The sequence below is a fragment of the Oryctolagus cuniculus genome, chromosome 7 (genome assembly GCF_964237555.1).
Source record: "Oryctolagus cuniculus chromosome 7, mOryCun1.1, whole genome shotgun sequence".
Classification (NCBI taxonomy): Eukaryota; Metazoa; Chordata; class Mammalia; order Lagomorpha; family Leporidae; genus Oryctolagus; species Oryctolagus cuniculus.
This window is the reverse complement of record NC_091438.1, coordinates 33,367,237-33,389,116: the sequence shown is the minus strand read 5'-3', so window position 1 is coordinate 33,389,116 and position 21,880 is coordinate 33,367,237. Positions and strand designations below refer to the sequence as shown.

The 21,880-nt window shown below is 46.9% G+C and overlaps 1 protein-coding gene across 2 annotated transcripts in view; it reads right to left on the bottom strand.

Annotated features, from left to right (window-relative positions):
* Nucleotides 1-21,880, bottom strand: part of LMX1A (LIM homeobox transcription factor 1 alpha) — a 165,733-nt gene that overhangs the window by 61,983 nt on the left and 81,870 nt on the right. The gene's annotated exons all lie outside the window — the stretch shown is intronic.

Below are 21,880 nucleotides of genomic sequence, written 5' to 3'. Positions count from 1 at the left end.
AAATGGTAGACTTAGTACTTTCTTGCTCTCACAAAGCTTCTGTTCCACAGTCAGCAAGACATAGTGGGAGGAATGCACCTGCATTCAAATCTTGGTTCCACTTTTAAAAATGGGAGCAAGTCACACACTGCCTTGGAGCCTTAGCTTCTTTATCTATAAAATGACATCATAACTATCTTAAGAGATATTTTGGAGATTAAATATCACCATGTATTTGTGATACCTGTCATATACTAGTTGCTCTCAATAAAGAGTAGCTATTAATTCCCTTTATTGAAATCAATTTAACATATCTACCCATGTAAATATTTGAATGAGGTAATTTAATTCAAGATGATCAATTGAGCTGAAAATAGAACTTCGTATGTATATCAAAGTTCTATTCTTCATTATTATAACAAGTTAAATCGACCTTTAACAAGTCTTTCATGCATTAGTGGAGAAGAGACCAAGAAACAAATAGGAAAGACCAAAGACAGAGCACTTGAGAGCAGTCTGGGGGTGCATTTCTCCCAGGCGGCCATGGCTATGGTCTACCTTACCCCAAGGTAAATATTGACATAGCTACCCAGTGTTGACCAACACCCGCATTCATTGCCTAACACCCAGCATATGTTCAGGAAGTCGGCAGCTCCATGTTTAGCCAACCAGCACCAGCAGTTGCTATTTGGTTAATGCTGACATTATCAGACAAATATTTGGGCCAGACCCTTTCCCTCGATCAGCTCTCAGATGACTGCTCCTTACTGAGGCTGCTGACCACTCTGTGGACCTGCACTGAGACGTCATGTTCTCACCTTGCTCCCCTCCCTGTGAGGTGCCTCTCACCCTTCAGGAGATCAGTCAGCCTCTCCCCTCATCTTACAAATGGAAAGAAACTGAGGTCAGGAAGGAGCAATGACCTACCCTCACACCATGCAGAAAGCTAAAATTATTGGCAGGAAGCTAGAAGCTCAATGATCAAGAAACAAAAGAAGCTCAACCATGGATGGCAATGTATCTGTTCCCCCAGGCTCTTTTGCTTAAGATTTATGTGTTTATATGAAAGGCAGAGTGAGTGAGTGAGAGAGAGAGAGAGAGAGATCTTCCATCTGGGAGACTGCTCTCCAAATACCAGCAGGGTTCCAAGCATTTGGGCCATATTCCTCTGCTTTCTCAGGCACACTAGCAGGGAGCTGGATTGGAAGTAGAGAGGCTGGGACTCAAATCCGTGCTCTGATAGGGGATGTTGGAATCACAGGAGATGGCTCAATCCAGTGTGCCATAATGCCACCACCCCCAACCCTGGGAGGCTTTTTTTTTTAAAAGATTTTATTTATTTATTTATTTATTTATTTGAGAGGTAGTTACAGACAGAGAGAGGCAGAGACAGAGAAAGGTCTTCCACCCACTGGTTCATTCCCCAAATGGCTCCAATGACCAGAGCTGGGGCAACCCAAAACTGGGAGCCAGGAATTTCCTCCAGGTCTCCCATGCAGGAGCAGAGGCCCAAGCACTTGGGCCATCCTCTACTGCTTTCCCAGGCCATAAGCAGAGAGCTGGATTGGAAGAGGAGCAGCCATGATATGCATAGGCACCCACATGGGATGCCTATACCACAGGTGGAGGCTTAGCCCACTATGCCACAACACTGGCCCCCTGGGGGGCTCTTGAACAGTGCTCTGACCAATTAAACAAGTGGATGACAAGAGACAGGCTGGATGAACAGACAAAGCACGGGACAGTGCACCTGTCCTCCTTGGAAGCTTCCTTTTCCCTCTCCCTCTCCTTCTTTGTCAAAACCTGTAAACTACCTACAAGTCAGGCCACAGAACAAAACACTGCACTTTGAGTGTAGATTCCAATGCCTCAAGCCAAGGTGGCATGACTTACTTCATGGACTTTCCATATTGTCAAACATTCATGCAAAAATGGCAAGAAACATAAAACAGACACTCAGAAAAATGTATGTTTTCTTTTTAGGCAGTGAAAGGTTTGGTTTCCTTTGAAAATGTCAGTTTTCCTTTCTCTCCATCCATATTAGCCTCCAGAGACACTCTTAAATGTACCCAGCAAACAACAGAACAGGGGAATGAAGTATTTTTAGTAGATATTCTGGGCACAAGATTCCTATTGTTCCACAATTTTTGGCTTGGTTGGATGGCATGTGGCCAATACAAAAATATATGCTCCCTTCAAAGAATATATGCTTCCTGGGATGTGGTGTGTGTGTGTATGTGTGTGTAAAGCATGAAGAGCAAGGGCATTGTTGATGGTGTTTTGATGGGAAAGATTCTGAGATTCCAGCAGGGGGCAACACTGAGCTCTCCATGGGTCCTATTTGCTTTGGTCAACAATACCATTGTGCCATGCACCCAGCATATATAGTGTCAGATTTCAAGAACTCCTCAGAGTATCAACTGACACCAACAGCACACAATACAGTAAGGACTAGATGTATTTAAAGGCCAATGATTAGGTTTCTAAATTATCTGGTACACTGCCTAGCACATGGTAATTTTCTTTTCTTTCTGAAGTCTCTCTCTCTTTTTTTTTTTTTTTTTAGATGTTATTTATTTATTTGAGAGGTAGAGTTACAGTGAGAGGGAGAGACAGAGAGGGCTTCTATCCACTGGTTAACTCCCTAAATGGCTTAACGGCCGGAGCTGAGCTAATCTGAAGCCAGGAGCCAGGAGCTTCTTCCTGGTCTTCACATGCAGATACAGGGGCCCAAGCACTTGGGCCATCTTCTGCTGCTTTCCCAGGCCATAGCAGAGAGCTGGATTGGAAGAGGAGCAGCCAGGATTAGAACAGGTGCCCATATGGGATGCCAGTGCCGCAGGCAGAAGATTAACCTACTGTGCCACAGCTCTGGCCCCGCACATGGTAATTTTCAAAACCCTGGCCGGCTCTGCGGCTCAATAGGCTAATCCTCAGCCTGCGGCACCGGCACACCAGGTTCTAGTCCCGGTCGGGGCGCCAGATTCTGTCCTGGTTGCTCTTCTTCCAGGCCAGCTGTCTGCTATGGCCTGGGAGTGCAGTGGAGGATGGCCCAAGTGCTTGGGCCCTGCACCCTCATGGGAGACCAGGAGAAGCACCTGGCTCCTGGCTTCGGATCAGCACAATGTGCCGGCCGCGGCGCGCCAGCCGCGGCGGCCATTGGAGGGTAAACCAACAGCAAAAAGGAAGACCTTTCTCTCTCTCTCTCTCTCTCTCTCTCTCTCTCTGTTCACTCTGCCTGTCAAAAAAATTTTTTTGTTTTTCAAAACCCTGATGGTTGCAACAGTCTCTCTCACTCTCCACACAATGCCTCTGCTCCAGGACCATGGTCTGCCATGGGAAGAGAAAGGTCCACTGTGACAGAAAAGCAGCAGGGAGCTGCTGAGGGACTTTTGCTCTCTATGTGATGTTAGGAAGTATCTCCGGGTCACGTGAATTCCCAGAATGCCTGCCATTCAAGGATCTCAGAACATCCCATCCCTAAAGTGAGAAGTCAGTCAGATCCTTGACCTGACTGTGATTCTCATCACACACAGGCAAAATTGATACCAGAGAAGGTTGCTATGCTTCGTTCACACTCCCTGAGACCCACAGCGGTAGAGCCTATGCATGGAGGCCCATGGCCCAGAAGCTCCTGCACACCTCTTACATTGCCTTCCTTCCCAGCAAGACACTGGGTATCCTGGGAGCGCCATGAAGGCTTCCCTGAAGTCTGACCCAGTGGAAGTGGCATGGTTTTTGCTTCTTTTGTTCATATCTTTACCCTTCAGCTTTTTTAAAGTCTTTTTATTCTCCAGCTCTCTCTCTCTCTACTCATCCATTTCAATTCTTTCCCTCCCCATTAAAAACTAACAACCACTACATCTTTTAGGATGACTACCATGAACAAGATAGGAGATCACAAGAGTTGACAAGGATGTGGAGAAATTGTGCACAGTTCATGGGAATGTTAAATGGGCAGTCACTGTAGAATCCTAGAGCAAGTTTCCTCAATAAAAAATAGAATGACTATATGATCCAGTAAACCACTTCTGTATATATACCCAAAAGAAAGAAGGCAGGGACTCAAAAACATGACTGTATGTCATATTCAGAGGGGTGTTATTCACAATAGTCAAACAGGTGAAAATATTTTGCTCAAGTGCCCATCAACAGATGAATAAAAAAATGTGGTGTGTGTGTGTGAATAAACAAAATTGTGTGCACACACAGGAGCACTCATGTATTGGGTGTAGACAATGGAATATTATTATTCAGCCTTAAAAAGGAAGGAAATTTGACACTTGCTACAAGATGAATATGTTATGCTAACTAAAATAAGCCCGTGCCACTGGAAAAGTATTGTGTGGGTCCACTTACATACGGTGCCTGAAGTAGTCAAATTCAGAGATGAAAGTAGTATGGTCATTCCTGGGGGCTGGAAGGAGGTATTGTTTAATTGAGAGTTGTTTAATTCATTGAGAATTTATCAGTTTTGAAACATGGAAAGAGTGCAACTTAATGCCACCAAACTGTACACTTAATAATGGCTGTGATGGTAAATGTTTATGGATGTTTTATGAAAACTTTTGTTGCAAAAAAGAAAGTTTTTAAAACTATGGAAGACACAATGATCACTTAATACGTAACTTTCTGCAATCAAAATTTAGGTAATCACGTTCCAAGTTGAAAATCTGACTGACAAAGCCTCTCCTGCAGCTTAAGTGACCATGTGAAACAGCACATGGGTGGAGACAAGGAAGGGGAAGTTCTTAAACAGCTACTGCTGTCTTGAAATAGGAGACACACTTTTTATTAGCCTTAGCTCTTGGTTTAGCTAAGCTTAGCTTAACTCTTCGCCATTTACTCTTTTCGTGTCTGGAGTTAAAATGTGGGACCTAGAGATGAAACAGCCATCTTGGCACTAAAACTATGAAAGCTACCAATTAAGGATACAGAGCACAAAAAGAGAAGCCTGAATCCTCGGAAACAATCTTGAGCAGTCCCACCTTCCTTAACCTTCCTACTTCTGGACTCCCATTCAATGAGAAAAAGCAAAGCTCTCTGTGGTTACCCCACTGTCCTGAGGAGAGAGTTACATGAAGCCACTCAGAGTCCTGCTCCAGGCTCTTAGATGCTGACTTGCTAAAGGGACTTCCCCTTGCCATTTGATGTCTGCTGGGTCTTGCACACCTACAAGGCCAGCCCCCCTCCTTAGGCACTAGACTTAAATAGCATTGCATGTTGACTCAAAGGCTATATCACATATTCTCCCTCTTTGCAAATATGTTTTATAAACAAGAGTGCTTTAAAAAGTTTATGGGAAAGGGAATTAAAAATCAAATGTATTTTGCTGCCAAGAAAATTAGAAATACATGCATTGGATGGACCTTCAAAAAGTCCGTGGAAATACATATTATTTAAAAAAATGCATGGTTTGCAACAATTCTTGCACCAAAATACACATCTTTTAGTCCCATTTCCATGCACTGTCAGAAGTACCCTCATAGAAGCAGAATCTGAGCACACCTCACCTCACTGTGCCCACTTTAGGCCATGCTTCCTCCTATCTTCCAAGACTACCTCAACAGCCTCTATTGAGAACACCTGCTTCCTCTGACCACTTGCCAAGCAGACATTCCACACAGCAGCCAGGGCCATCCTACCAAGAACTAAATCAGACCACGTCATCCATCTGCTTCAAACTCATTCCCTTTATACAAGCAGAAAAGTAGGACTTAAAAGGTTTAAGCAATTGGCTCAACTTTGCACAGATAGCAAATGGGGGTGACAGAATTCAAATCAAGCCTACCAATATATCCCTGCCTCACTCAGCTCTGAGGGTTCTGTGCATCCAGTGATAGGGCTGCCCTCTGCAAAGTGGAAGTTCTAAGAAATCTGAACCTGGCCAGCGCCGCGGCTCACTAGGCTAATCCTCCGCCTTGCAGCACCGGCACACTGGGTTCTAGTCCCAGTCGGGGCGCCGGATTCTGTCCCAGTTGCCCCTCTTCCAGGCCAGCTCTCTGCTGTGGCCAGGGAGTGCAGTGGAGGATGGCCCAAGTACCTGGGCCCTGCACCCCATGGGAGACCAGGATAAGTACCTGGCTCCTGCCATCAGATCAGCGCAGCGCGCTGGCCACGGCAGCCATTAGAGGGTGAACCAACGGCAAAGGAAGACCTTTCTCTCTGTAAATCTCTCTCTCACTGTCCACTCTGCCTGTCAATAAATAAATAAATTAATTAAATTAAATTAAAAAAAGAAACCTGAACCCAACCTTCTGATAAGGCAGAGCTGAATGAGGCCATCAACAATACTGAAATATCTTATGTAGGAACAAAAGGTCCCGATTGCCCTCTGATTCTTGATAAATAGCCCAGGCTTTGAGAGCAAAGCCCCAGGCTGGGTCTAACCCAAGCGAGCATCAACCTTGGAGTTTGTGCTGAAACAAGCAAGTGGGGCCTGGGTGCAAATGGAAAAGCCAGCAGGAATGAAGGCAAGTGTATAGTGGCATCCAACACCCTACCCCCACCCAACTCCAACCACAGCCCTCATGTGCAAATCTGAAATATGATTTTCATTTTGGATGCCTTTCATATGGCTCTGCTCCCCATACTCAGCTCCATTCAGAGGATTACCAAAAAGGGACAGGCATGAGGAGCAAAAGAACCACAAAAATCTCTGCGAAACAGGATTCCTAGTTTGAAATCACAGTGGCAAGTTATGTGTAAGACATTGAGTACGGCCTTGTACATGCTCACAACATATGACTGATACACACACACACACACACACGCTCTTATATTGAGGATCCAGTTTGGTTTCATTGGGTGCTAGAGCCGGAAGTTTGGAAGAAATGTTTGTAACCACACCTCTCCACCACAGACATAAATAATGAGAAGGTAGGGTACCCCCCAAACAAAAGGAAGTCTTGAAGACAGAACAAGTTTAGGGATGTATATGTTTAGTGAGCTCTCAGAATCCTTAAGATGGGAACAGCAGGAAGGTGCTGATAAAGGAAAAAGAGGCCCAGGAGTCCACTATTTCCTGCTTCCTGGAGACCTTCCAGTTCCAAGATGCAATCTGATGAACAACTATGAAGCTGCAGATCTGTTCCTTTGAGTAAGGACAAAAACCAGAAGCTCCTCTCACTGTTCCAAGACAAAGTTCGCCTTCATCACACAGGGCCCAGCAGTTCCCCTACAACCATACACCAATGCATGGAGTCTTTACCCTGGTGCCAGAGGAAGAGGAAGCAGAGGCACTTTGTGGAGCTGTCTCTCAAAGGCTGCAGACAGGAGCGGGCATCGTGGTGTAGCTGGTTAAGCAGCAGCTTGGGATGATCGCATACCATATTGGAATGCTGCTTCAAGTCTTAGCCAATTCACAGTTCTGATTCAGCTTCCTTCTAATGCAACTGGGAGGCAGCAAATGATGGCCCAAGTACTTGGGTCCTTGACGCCCTCATGGGAGTCCCAGATGGAGCTCCTAGTCCCTGGCTTCAGCCTGGGTCAGCCCTAGAAGTTGCTGACATCTGGGGAATAAACCAGTAGATGGAAGATCTCTGTGTGTGTGTGTGTGTGTCCCTCTCTGTCATTCTGCCTTTCAAATAAATATAAGTAGACATTGCCAAGTCAGCCAGGAAGAGGGGATGTGTCATCCAAAATGAGTATCTCTCTAAGTCATGCACATTCTTCCACTGTGAAGAGGCTGCCTGCACCAGCAACAGCTCCTATCCCCGCCGTATTAACCACTCTATCCCAGTGTGCCAACTGTGCCACACTGCAAATAAACCGGGTCATTGTTATGGTACTGAAGCATACCACTATGGAAACTACACTCATGGCTCAATTCCTTCCTGATCTCCTTGAAGAAAAATATCCTTCCCCCAAACTGCAGTCACTGGGAAGAGTAGAGAGAAAAAGGTTGGCTGAACACACACATTCTCACAACTGGAAAACAATTAAAATCTCATGACCAACTCACCTATGACATTTGCAGGGGGATGAAGAATTCCATGGCATTCCTCACAAAGTCACTCAGAGATCCTCATAATTGGCAAATATTGGGAAGGGAAATTGGAATACCCAGAAGACAGATCATTTAAGAAAATGGCTTTTATTCATAAACATTTATCAATATTTGCAAAATATTTATTGGGTGCCTGCCATTCTGGTTGCTGATTTTGAGGCATTGTTGGGTGCAAGAATATAACAGTGAACAAAGCAATCCAAAGTCTCCGCCCTTGGAGTCTACATTGGATTGAAAACAAACAGGTATCAAAGAAGTGTCATGTGAGCACAGATGAAAATGAAGAAGCAAAGCAGGGCAGACCTTTAAGCAAAGACCTGAGGGAGCTGCAAAGGTGTGAACCTTACCAGTACCTGTGGGGAGAGCATCCTTGGAAGAGAGGAAGGCAGGTGCAAAGGCCCTGAGGTTGAAAGACAAGCAGCATGTTTTTGAAGCAGCATGGAATCCAGTGTGGCTCTCAGTGGATTGGGCAAGGAGAAGAGTGGTGAGAGCTGAAAGTCAAGTCAAAGGGGGAAGGCTGGGCAGGCCAGAAACAGCCTTGGAAGTCACACGGAGGACTTCGGTTTTTCCTCTAGAAGCCACAGGAGAGCACTCTGCATAGTAGGGACATCTTCAATAAAACTTCCTTCTTCTTTTTCCTTGTTAATGTACAGAGGTGACATCCACATAACATATTCCAAAGGGAATGATTTAATGGCATTTAGTATATTCACAGTGTTTCCAACCTCCACTCTCTCTACCTCCCAGATATTTCCACCATTCCAAAATAAAATCTCTCACCCACAGGCAGTTTCTCCCCCATTCTGCACTGGGGAAGCCATTTGCTTGTGTTCTGTCCTTATTGGTCCACCTATAATGGAGATCTCATGCAATCATATAATATGTCACTTTTAGTGTCTAGCTTCTCTCATGCATCATAATGTTTCCTAGGTTGACTGCATTCAATTGCACCTGTCCGTACTCCATTCCCTTTTCTGGATAAATAATACTGCATTATATACCGCACATTCTGTTAATCCATTCATCCGCTGGTGGGCATTGGGGTTGTTTCCACTCTTTGGCCGCTCTGAAGAGCGCTGCTATGAGCAGGTGTGTGCATGCACTTACAGGAGTCCCTGCGTTCAATTCTTTGGATCTATATCTAGGATGAAGTTTCAATGGGATCTCTATCATGGCAGCACTGAGATATCTTGGGGGGGGGGGGACGCAAGGACAGAAGGAGAAAAGTTAGATAGCTACTGAAATATTTCAGGTAAGAGCTGACAAAGAACAAGAAGCAGAAACCGGGGAGATGGGAGAAGACAGGAACATGGAGTGGAAGCCAAGCCAAGTGAGCGTTTCCAGGAGACGGGAGTGATAAAACCCATCCAATGCTGCTGACAGGTCGTGTAAGATGAGGACTGAATGTGGACCACTGGACTCAGCAGCGTAGAGCCTCAGGGGGGTGGAAGGACATGGAGACGAAAGAGTAAACATGTTTTCTAAAGAACTTTTCCAGTGGATGCCAAGAAATGGAGTGATAGACGGAGGGCGCTTTAGAGTCAGAGATTGGAATAATTCTAGATGTTTGCCAATAAGAAGGATTTGAGATGAGACAAACTTGCAGGATGTGGAGAGCCATCATAAAGAAATGCTACAGTGATGTCCACAAGTAAATGGGAGGGGGAGGAATGGGAGCACACTCAGAGCAAGCATCCACTTTAATTTCTAGCAAGCAAAGCCTCCCAGATATGCAGGTAAAATACTTGGAAACTCATACTGAGAGCAGCCTAAGTCTGGGCCACCCTGGGTTATTTGATCTAATAATAAAGGAACCAAGCTTACATTGAAATATTGCATAAACCAAAGGGCCAATATTTGACTGTGTGATATGCTTTGCCTGAGGTACTCTCCTCTCATGATGTTCTTGGGCCGATATTAAAGCCATAATCACAGATGTTAGAGCAGATGGTGCAGGAGTGAGCAGTGACGGGATAAACTAAACCCTACCTTAAACAGCAGGCACAATAGTGAGGCCATAGGAATAGCACTGAGAGACGTGGCTACTGCCTTGGTAGGATCATCAGTAAATATTCCCACATCCACTACCAATATGTACAAATATGAAGCAAGGTAGAGGAACCTTAAAATGCTTTTTTAAAAAAAAAAGAGAGAGAGAGAGAGGGAGAGAGAGAGAGAGAGAGAAAGAGAGACAGACAAAACTCCTATCCACTGGCGCATCCCCCAAGCACCCATAACTTCTGGGCTGACCAGGGCTGGAGCCAGGAGTGGGAACTCAATCCAGGTCTCCCACACAGCAGGCAGGCACCCAACCACCTGGGGCATCACAGCTGCCTCCCAGGGCCATATTAGCAGGAAGTTGGAGTCTGCAGCTGGAGCTAGGAATTAAATCCAAACATTCTGATGCTCCCAAATATCTTTTTGAAATATCATGTAAGGGGCAACTCTGGTGTAGCAGAAAGAGCACCAAAAAGTGGGTTCAAGTCCCCATTCTATCAGTTATTAGCTGTGTGACCTCAGTGAAGCTAACTAACCTCTCTGAGCCTGAATGTTTTCAACTACAAAATGGGGTCAGTTATATTCATGCTACCAGTAGTTAGCAGCAAATGAGGAGGTATCTCTAAATATAGTTGGTGAAATAGCAGATGGTTATTCTGATAACTAGGCTTTTGCTGTCTTTATGAGCATCACATTTTTTAAAAAGATTTATTTTTATTTATTTGAAAGACAGAGTCACAGAAAAAGGTAGAGACAGAGAGAGAGAGATCTTCCATCTGCTGGTTCACTCCCCAAATGGCTACAATAGCCAGAACTGAGCTGATCCGAAGTCAGGAGCCAGGAGCTTCTTCCAGGATTCCAAGTAGGTGCAGGGGCCCAAAGACTTGGGCCATTTTCTACTGCTTTCCCAAGGCCATAGCAGAGAGCAGGATCAGAAGCGGAGCAGTCGGGACTAGAATCAGCACCCATATGGGATGACGGCACTTCAGGCTAGGGCCTTAACAGTCTGCGCCACAGCACTGGCCCCTTTGCATCACATTTTTATGAAAATTTCTGAAAGCCATTGCAAAGATTGTAAGAAATTGGATTCCTGAGGAGAGCTGTACTTTCTATGCACTCAACTCAAAGCCAAGGAACAGGACATGGAGATCCCCAACAGCGCAGGCACGTGGTCTATACGCATTACCACCTCCCCAGTGAAGGCTCCAAAGACTCAGCAAGGGCTACCTGGAGGTGGATCTCCTGATTTGTCACTTATGAGCATCATCTCACCAAGTGGACTACAGTTTCCTAGAGGCTCTGAGCCAAAAGAGGGTGAAGATTATGCATCTAGGCTCTCTCTCTGGAAACCGCTTCCAGAGGTGTGGCCCATCCCAGTGCCTACAACAGCACTACCCAGAGCATCCTGCAAGAATCAGCTCCCTGAACGCCTGCTTGCAGAGGGCCTGCATTTCTATCCTTGTAATATGCATCCCCAGTTCAGAGAGTTCAGCGACCTAATGAGATGATTGGAACTGTAGGAACTGTCCTTGAATGTCCAGATTTCATGGGCATGAATATCTCCCCTATATCTCCTCTAGTGACATTTGCATGAGCACCATCCAGCAGGACATTCTGCAGCAATGGAAATGACTACTATCTGTGCTACCCAATATGGTAGCCACAAGGCAAGTCCACACACTGTTGGAGAAAGAGTAGTGAGATGCATGAAAGGGAAAGGAAAGCAGGAAAGTGAAAACTCTATCCTATATATGGTTTCATCCTGCCCTGGTTACCTGCATGGCTGTGTCCACTACACCAACCCAAATCCTCCCCAGTCCTTAAGATTCAGCTCAAGCCTTGTACCCTACATAAAATCATCTACCCAACACCTCTTTGTGGCTCACAAGGGTACGAAAATAATGAGGGCTTTAGAAATTTTAAAGAAACTCGAGGAAACTTCCTGGTGGGTCAATCAAGGAAATGTTATCCAAGAAAATGATAAATGAGATCCGGAAATAGTAAGGAACTGAATAGGCAGAGTTGTAGGGTCAGACACATCAAGAGGAGATTTAAGAGTAACGAAGGGTGTAAAGACAAAATGCCCAGAGGTATGTTGAGCGGACAGGAGTCAGCATTTGGTGTAGTGGTTAAGATGACACCCAAGATGCCCACATTCCATACTGGAGTGTCTGGGTTTGAGTCATGGCTCCACTTCCAATTCCAGTTTCCTGTTAATGTGCACCTTGGGAGGCAGCAGGTAATGTCTCAAGTACTTGGCTCCCTGCCACTTGCTTGGAAGATCTGGACTGAGTTCCAGTTCCAGCCTCAGCTTGGCTGAGCCCTAGCTAGTTTGGGTATTTGTGGAGTAAATCACCAGATGGAAGATCTCTGTCTGTCTCTCTATATCTGTCTCTCTGCCTTTCAAATAAACAAAGAAAACAGACCAGCTTGATTGATACCTGTTCTGCACAGGGGAGTACCAAGAGATAAAACAGGAAATTTGTGTTTCCTGCCAGATGTGAGGCTGTTGTAAGAGGAGGAGGGCTTTGAATGTTAAGCTGCCTTCCACCTCTATTTCACAGGAAACGGTGCATCTTCACATATTTTTGAGCAGATGGGTAAGCTGAAAAAATAATTGCCACTGGTTTAAGCCCCTGTCCATTCAGTTTTGTGACATTTGCAGTCCTGTACCTGCCAAACTCATGTAGCTCACCTGGAACAGTCACAGGGCTGATCCATGGATCCTATTGCCTATTAAGGCATGTGGTTCCTAGGGGACATCCCTGGACTAGAAGGCACAGTGCACCAATAATGCAGGAGCTAGGCAGTGACTGAGAAAGGAAAGAAACTTGGTTAGGGCCAGCAGACAAGACAGATGAGAAGGAGCCTAGGGAAGTACAGATCACTGTGATCCCATGTCCTACCTACTTCTGATTCCCAGGAAGTACTTCTCCCCTTCCAGCAGCTCCGAGCATCCAGTGACCATGGCCTCTCTGGTGAGCACCCCACAGACCAGAGCAGATATTGCTGGCTACCTCCTCAAAGCCATTTCTCAGTCACTGCTGCACTTTGCTAAGAGGACCCTGAGTCTGTTGGGCAGCAGGTGTTCTAACCCAGGGATGAGTCATATGGACTGAGCCAGGCAGACCAATCTCTCCCCTTTGCTAGTGACTGGCGTTGGGATAGATGTGGGGCCCAGTCATGGCCCAGGAGATATAAGTGAAAGTCTACTGGGGACTTTTGAGGATTTTCTTCCATGATTAAGAAGCAAACAGTGAAGAAAATCATGGTCCCTGTTCTTTCCTTCTCACTGTGGACCCATCTTGCAGGCTTTGGGGACAAGCCACACAATGGAGCCAACACAAAATAAAGGATAGAGAGTAGGAGTTTGGAGAAAGTTTGGACCACTGATGACAGTATGGAACTGCCAAACCAACACAGTAACACATACTCCAGACTGCAGGCTCAGGGAGAACAGCAGCTCTTCCTACTGGTTTAAGCCTCTGTCCATTTCGTTTTATATTATCTGTAACCCCATACCTGCTAAACACATATTGATCACCTAGAATTTGGTCACATGGCTGATCTCTGAATCCTGTGGCCTATTGAGGCATATGGCTCCTGTTGGACATCCCTACAGTATGAGGCACTGTGCACCAAAAACACAGGAAGTGGGCAGTGGCTGGGACAGAGAAGCAAAAGTCATAAAGGCAAGAGGATGTTGACTCCATTCTCAGAGCAAGAGAACCACACTTTGCCTTTGCTGCTAGACAGGTGGAAACACCTGCCAGGAAGAGGATGCACAGAGCCAGAGAAAGGCCCAGGGCCCCAGCTGACTCACCTATGACCACATAGCCCACCAAGAATCTCAGTGCTCCAAACCACGTGGAAAAAAAATCCCTCCCCACCCCCAGCTCAGCCCCTGGGACATGACGAGCAGGGTGCATTCCCTGCCAGATCCTCACTGAGAATCATGCTTTATGGACACAGAAACAAATTCCACCATATGTTAAAGTTAATTGCAAACATTTGCTGCTGAAGAGAGCACCATTCTTCAAGAGCCCACAGAGATCTGGTTACACCAGTGGCTGAAGCGTTAACTACCCTCACTCACTCATTGGAAGCAGCAGGGCCAAGGTGAGGGTGGCAATCTAGTTATAGGAGGGACTGTTCCTCATTCCTCCCTCCCCTTTACAACACTCCCTTCCCCTCCCTCCAGTCTGTCCCTACTTCCACTGGCCTCAAACAAGTGCACGCTCCAGGTGCAACCCTGAGTGTGCAATCACTCTGTTCACCTACAGGGAGAGACCACTGTAGGGGAGCTGGGAGAACTGGGGCGTGGGGGTGGGAGAGATGATGGCAGGAAAGGTAAAGGATGAAGATGGACTGGGAAGGCAGCTGGCTGTGCTCTGCTGTCCAGCGAGTGCTGACATCAGAGACACAGAGAAACCCGGCAGTCTCAGAGCAGCCAGGCTGGTTTGCTGGGGGTCTGCATGGGGTGTGTGAGTGATGGTTATTGATGATGTGGTTTATGAAGAGGCCAGGAGGATAAACCTGGGACTGACAAGGGCCTCAGCTTAGGATGCAGCCTGGGGAAATCTCCCAATAGCTTGCACAGCTGGGAAGAAGGCAGGACCTAGATCTCCCGTGAACATTTGTTTATGAGCTGTGGAGAGGCACATCCCTGGCAGCATGAAAGGGAAGGAGGAGCCTATGCATGGCACCCACACTCCCACCCATCCTAGGAGAAGCATCTTGTGGTTGGAATTTGCATGAACTCAGCTGGGAGGAGCTGCAGCACTAAGTGTTCTTGTTCCAGGACATCCTGAGGATGTCTCAGGAGCCATTCTTTGCCCTTGCTATGTAAGTGAGCCCAAATGTGGGTCTGACTGGCAGAGAACCCCTCCGTGAACAAGGTATTGGAAGAGGAATGTGTTACCAAATGACCAGTCAAGCCTAGGGCCTCACTCTCCAGGCCTTTCCAAAGGGTGAGAAGTGTGGGCAGTCTCCAGCGAGGAGCTTGGATGCCCAGCCTCACGGGAAACCCAACACCCCTCAATGGGCACCTCCCAACAACAAGTCCCCGGCCACTCAGTCTGTATCCTTCTGAAGCTCTCTCACCCAGCAGAGTCAAGTATACATGGAAGAGGGTGGGGACCTGTCCAGAGAGTCAGGTCACACAATCAGGGGTTGGCTACCTTTCCCCCAAGTTGGCCCTCACCTTCCCAACTAGGCTCCTATGTGTTGGGCACAGACAGATCCAACTCTCTTGCTTTGTTTCCTGTGATGTGAGTGGTGCCTTTGACCAGACACTTTGCAGTACTTAGCTATTCACTATCTTACTCATGAGAAACACGTATTGATAAAGCACCTACCATATTAGAAAAACTTATACTGTCCCCTGCCAAGAGAAATCTAATATCTATTTGGAAGTTCAGAGTACATACATGAAAAAGCTAACAGTGCAAGAGCTGAGTAAGAGTTCAAGATGAAGGGATAAGAGGACATTCCATGGAGTGCCAGGCATAAAGCAGGCAACCCTGGGAGAGCATGCAGGACCAAAGAAAGCTGCCACAAGGAAGGTCCAAGAGGAGATACAGTCTGTAGTCATAGCCATGTTCACTGAACCCTCGCATGTCCAGGATACTCCTCAAGGATGCATCTAAAATGAGACTAAGTCATTCGTTCTTCAAAGCCATCTCATGAATCAAACACTATTATTCTCATTTTACAGGTTAAGGAATTGGACACACAGAGGCTTAAGAGACCACATAATCTTATCCTATATTGACCATAATGTATCTGACCTTGGTTCTAGGGTATACACCTGCCTGGATCCCTGGAATGAATTTTTCCCTCTTATCTATCTTTTGAGTCCAAATGTGGCCTTCATTACCCAGCCCCCTCCCATTCCCATCCTGAGTACCTGTCACTCAGATACTTGTACTTTTGCTTTCATGTTCTAGGAATATTTTAGACATTTACTTTGGTTAAAAGTCACAATATTTGTATTTATCACCCTCACTATATTGTTTTTCTAAAATAAAAACATTCATTTTTTTATCCACAGTGCATAGTGTCATACCTAGTGTATGGTAATGGGTACTTAATAAACATTAGTCACATTGAATTAAACTCCATTGAACTGAACAGATTTGAGGTTTAAGACTGGGGGCAGAGAAGTCACGGTGTATTTCTGAGAGCTCAAGAATGACCAAACTGCCCTTAGCTAATCCACCTTCCCAGCCCTGGCCTCCAGGGGTGAGTATTTATGGCAGAACTCAGAAGTGGCAGCAGGACTGATGGATGGCCACCACCCTCATAAAGAGCTGTGGGATGCAGCCTCCAGCCACAGCCTCAGGGCTGCTAAGTCCCTTGAAACTTTATGGCATTGTTGCCATGGTGGTCACGGATGTAACGCACCATGGAGGCAAAAAATGAAATTCCCCTGGAGGTGAAATGCTGGTGGGAACCCTTTCACCGGCAGCCATGAGTTCCTGGCCCGTTCTGAGCCTCAGTTTCCCCATCTGTAAAATGGAGATGATAACACGCATAACGTAGTTGGGAGGATTAAATAAAAGAATACATATGAAGCATAGTACTCAGCACAGAGTAGGACTCCAAAGGTTGAAAATAATCCCTATTCCCATACGATTTTCACTCTTCCAGAGCGAGTATTTTTGGTGTTGTTTTGAATTTTAATTTAAATTCAGGATTTGTAAGAACTCTTGGGGTGAATGGCAGAAGAAAACTTACGGTTTGCAGTAAATGAGGCTTCCCTTTGCCCAAACACAGCCAGACTGACATCTAAAATTGCCACAGAAGAGCTATAGGATCCACCCTTTCCCAACTTCACAGCACCCAGCAGCCCCGAGTGCTGGGCTGGGCCTCTACCAGGCAACTAATTTGCTTCTGGGTCCCTCTATCAAGTGTTTGACTTTGCTGGCTAATCCACTCATGGCCATTATTCATAGCAAGTGTGAATAGCTTACCCCAGTAATAGATTACTCCAATAATCAGCAGCCTACATTTTGTCAGACAGTCCAGTGCAATGGCTCATCAAGATTTGTGAGAAAGTAAACAAACACAATGACACACCAAAGGATGTCACACTCCCTTCCAGGTAATTTCCAGTCATCTCACAATCCTTTCCTCTCCACGTACCTCCACCAGGTGCCCTCCATCTCACCATGCTGAAGGGCGGCATGTCCGGCTCTCCAGCAAACCACTCTCTGCCACGGTATATCAAATCCAGACAGCAAAAACCAGGAATCCTTCTCCAGAGAGACAAGATTTGCTCTGCTGGCAGCTACATCAACCAGGTGGGCATGGAAGTGGGGGGGGGGGGGGAGGGTTTAGGAGGAAGGGAAGGCTGAGTGTAGGGATGGAAAAGTACAGCATCCAGGAAGACACCTGGGAAGACTACTCCATGCCTCTGCTTTGTAGAATATTTGTGGAGTGTGTGTATGTGTGTGTGTGTGTGTGTGTGTGTGTGTGTGTCTTCCCCAGAGAGGCTAGAGGAGGAAGTGGGAGGCAGAGGCAGAGGCCTATGAGATGTCATAAGGAGAGAGGAAAAATCAAAAGTGCACTTTATTGTAGTGACCGACTACAGTCCCAAGAATGCATTTTTTTGACAGGCAGAGTTAGATAGAGAGAGACAGAGAGAAAAGTCTTCCTTCCGTTGGTTCACCCCCGAAACGGCCGCTACGGCCGGCGCACTGTGCCAAACTGAAGCCAGGAGCCAAGTACTTCCTCCTGGTCTCCCATGCAGGTGCAGGGCCCAAGCACTTGGGCCATCCTCCACTGCCTTCCCAGGCTACAGCAAAGAGCTGGACTAGAAGAGGAGCAACCAGGACAGAACCAGCACCCCAACCAGGACTAGAACCCGTAGTGCTAGTGCCACAGGCGGAGGATTAGCCTAGTGAGCCGTGGTACCAGCCCCAAGAATGCATTTTCTGATTTTCTTTGCCAAACTGAAAAAGCATACTTTGGAAAGGGCCCACTCTATATTTTCCAATCAATCGATTGATTGATCAAGAGGTCTTGGATACTTAGTGAGATAAGCTCCTCTCTTTATGACACAAAGAGCATGCTGGGTTTTTAAAAACAGACCTTGAGGATGAAGAATTCTACACTTGATCTTGGCCAAAAGGCCAAGAAGTGATGATGAAGAATTCTTTAACATAAAAAGATTCCAGGGACCGACATTGTGGCTGAGCAGGAAAGACACTGTTTGCAATCCCAGCATCTCACATGGGAATCCTTTCTATGTTCCAGTTGCTCCACTTCCAATCCAGCTCCCTGCTAATGCCCTGGGAAAAGCAAGAGGATGGTACATGTGTTGCTTGGACCCCTGCTACCAACATGGGAAATCTGGAAGAAGCTCCTGGCTCCTGGCTTCAGCCTGGGGAGTGAAATAGCAGATGGAAGATCTCTCTCTCTCTCTCTCTCTCTCTCTCTCCCTCTCCCTCTCCCTCTCCCTCTCCCTCTCCCTCTCCCTCTCTAATTCTGACTTTCAAATAACTAAATAAATCTTTAAAAAAAAAAAGATTCCAACCATATTCCTACCAAGAGACAGCCTCCCCTCCACCTTGATCCTTCTGTCTTTGGCAAAGCTCAGGCACAAGCATACAGCTGTAAGTTTTGAGAAGAATTAGCATGTGCAACCCCAATCATTGATAGCAATTCCTATTTCCCAGTCTTGTAAGAATAGACATCCAGAGGCCCCACAACTTTGATCAATTGTACTCTCACCCAGCAGGAACATGGTAGTCGAAGTTAAGGTTATCATTGCCCTGGCCACCAAAATCTCCGTGGATGATGTTGTACTACACCTACCTCTTGTAATATTTGTAAAGAAATGCAAAAAGGTTTTGCATGTAACTGATGGCCATCTTCTCAGCTTGAAATAAATTTCTCAGCTCTTAAGAGAGTGATTGGAAAAAAGGTACACATTCCTCAAGCCAAGAGGGAGGATAAGGTTAGTAAAGCAATTCATGCTCCATGTGAATGTACTTCTTTTTTAAAAGATTTATTTATTTATTTATTTGAAGGCCGAGTTACAGAGAAACACAGAGAGAGAGAGAGAGAGAAAGTCTTCCATCTGCTGGTTTACTCCCCAGATGGCCACAAAGACCAGAGCTTCGCTGATCCAAAGCCAGGAGCCAGGAGCTTCTTCCGGGTCTCCCATGCCAGTGCAGGGGCCCAAGGACTTGGGCCATCTTCCACTGCCTTCCCAGCCGTAGCACAGAGATGGATTGGAAGTGGAGCAGCCAGGAATCAAACAGGCACCTATATGGGATGCCGGCACTGCAGGCAGCAGCCTTATCCACTACACCACAGCGCCGACCCCATGAATGTACTTTATAAAGTGCATAGGAACTCTAAACACATCATTTGATATTGCTCTTGTTGAAAAGTCCAACCTACAGGAAGAGAAACGGGGCTTTGAACAATAAAGACACATACTGAAGCAAAGGCAGAGTTTCAAGATTTGGGCTCTAAAGTCAGCCAAATGCACAGCATGCCACAATCGTGATAATGTTGACAACTTGAGCATTACAAGTTGTGTGCAGGGTGCAACAGTACAACAGCTTTGGAGATGTATACTTAACCAACTAGGACAGGGACACTGAGTGTCCAAAGAAGGGGTCTGTATGGGCTCATTATTGAAAGATACAAGTGGGGAGCTGCTGTGCCAGTTCACTGGGACTCATGGACTTGTGAATGCAGGGCGAGCCAGAAGGGGAAGACACTGGCGAGGGCCAGAAAGGCTCCGTGGGTGGCATGTCTACCCAATGAAGTTGTCTTGGCATCTGCCTCCCCCTCCCCACCAACTCTCCACCAGGGCTCACTACCAGGAGTGCCAGCTTCAATAAGGCATCTCTGCCAAATCTTCCTCCCCAGGAAGGGGCATTCCAGGGCCATGCAGATGTCTGGGAGACCGGTTGGGGGCCACAATCAGAGTACTCTGCCCCATGACAGCGTCACTCATTGGGTCTTCACTGCTGTCACACTCCTTCTCACCACGGGCACATGCATATTAGTATCAGAGACGTTTTTATCCCAGGTTTGTCCCTGCTCCACAGGAATCCCGCAGAATACCTGGCTGCCAAGAAAATCCAAGTCCTGCTTTGTTCTACCAGCCCTCTCTGGGTTTCAAATTCCTGGAACCCTGTGCTCCATCCATGATGGCCATAGGCGGTCCAATCCTTCTGCTGGGTGCACTCTCCTCCTCTCCTCCATGGCACCCTGCAGCACCTAAAATGCTTCCTGCTAGAAGAGCAGAGAAGGAGGTAGTGGGAATCTGGTGCCCTGTAGGGAGTAACCTATCTTATTCTGTTTTGCTGGGTGACATAAATGCAGATGTAAAATGGGATGCTTATCCAGGAGGTCCGTGGTTGGACAGTAGGGGCTCTACAAAGCCCCAGAAATTGTTTCTCAATGTGGAGTTGCTTATGGGATGTTCTGGGAATAACTGTAACAGCTCATCTGTCAACTTCAATGTGCTAGGCTCTTTCCTAAGGGTACAACACCTACCAGCTTATCCAATCCTTACCTAGGAGATACAAACTGTGTGGACTCCACTTGAAAATGAGGAAGTGCAAGTACCAAGACTTCCAAGTGCAAGTACCAATAACTTCCCCAAGGCCACAGAGTTGGTAAGTGGTGGAGCAAGGGTTCATACTAGGCCACCAGATTCCTCAGTCCCTGCTCCTAAACTCACCTTGAAGTCCCACCCTGTTTGCTTTGTATTCTCTTAGCTCCATATTCTAGTGAGCTCGCAGGCCTCAAGCGTGTTGACGTCATCTTGCTGTCAACACCACACACACGGCTCTGCCTTGTGCACCTTCAAACACTGAGAAGCCAGACCTCCACCTGGCCCACAGGAGGCACCCAGGGCTACCCTATGCAAGAGTGGGATGGTGACTGCAAGCCAGGCTGTCTTTGGCAGCTTGCTGTTTCTTTATGAATAACCTCTGCTTTCCATTCTCTCACGTCTGGGCACCCATGTGACACCAAGTCCTTAATGAAACACTGGATTTTCGTCGTCACAGGTTTGTTCCCCTCTGCCCGCCTGCTGCATCTACTCTCCTCTCAGTCTGCTCTCTTCCCCAGCCTCCCTTTTCTCTCTGAATCTCACTTGCTCCATAAACCCCAGGGGCAGCTCACAACACCCGCATTCAGATCACCTCCAGATTTGAGTGACAGTTGGATGGGAGGGGACAGGGCTGGATAAAACTCAGCATGGCCCTGCCTTCTCCCTGCAGGGCTACCAGGGACAGCAATGCCTGGAGCACTAAAGAGCAAAAGTCTTGTTTTCACCCCGAGAAAGCTCACCTGCCAGGCAGCCACTCAAGGAGGCCAAAAGGGCGGCACTGGAGCACTAACCTTTGTACCCAGAGCTGTGGTCCCTGAGGGCAGGGCCCATGGCAGCCAGAGGCTGAGCCCTGTTACACAAACCCTGGAGGAATCTCAGCTCAGCTCATGAGGTGTCAGGAGAAAGCCACCCTGACTGGGAGAAGACAGGCTTCTGCCTGGCAGTGAGAGTCTTTTCTGGAATTTTTGCCTGAGGAGCCCATAAGTTAAACCATCACCACCAGCTGCATTATCCTGTAGGCATCAATACATTCTCATTTGTCAATGAGTTCCAGAATGGAACGAGGAGCCTTTTGACTGTGGGTTGCAAACTCACCAAAGATGTCCAGTACATGCTGAAGTCTGTTACCCTGTGACCAGGGCCCTGCGGCTTGTGAGAAATAAGTAGGTGGGGACTCCAGCCTGTGGGGAGAGGCCTCATCCCCAGAAACCACTGTGGCCAGCAAGTGGCCTGGCTTGGCTTCCTCTTCCAGCTGAGCCTCTGAAGAAGCCCCCAAGGCCCAGCTCAGTGCCCTATTCATCCTAACGGTCACA